Genomic DNA, 298 nt, shown 5'->3' with positions numbered 1-298 from the left:
CTGTATCTGTACCTCATGACACTTTACACGTTTCTTTGTGTACCTTCTACGGCATGAGTCTCTAAACCCCATGCTTGGGGGTGAGGAGCTCTGCTGTGTCTTGATGGATTAATGCAATTACTACTGTTTTCCATTCAATCATGCTTGCTTCCATTCTAAGATATCACTTGTTCCTAAACCTGATGAATGTGATGATCCGTGACATTCATCACCATTCTCACCTATGAACGGGTGACTGACAACCACCTCCGTTCTACCTTAGATTGGGTGAATATCTCTTGGATTCCTGATACACGAT

This window comes from Arachis duranensis, chromosome 6 (genome assembly GCF_000817695.3).
Source record: "Arachis duranensis cultivar V14167 chromosome 6, aradu.V14167.gnm2.J7QH, whole genome shotgun sequence".
Classification (NCBI taxonomy): domain Eukaryota; kingdom Viridiplantae; phylum Streptophyta; class Magnoliopsida; order Fabales; family Fabaceae; genus Arachis; species Arachis duranensis.
This window is presented reverse-complemented; position numbering follows the sequence as displayed.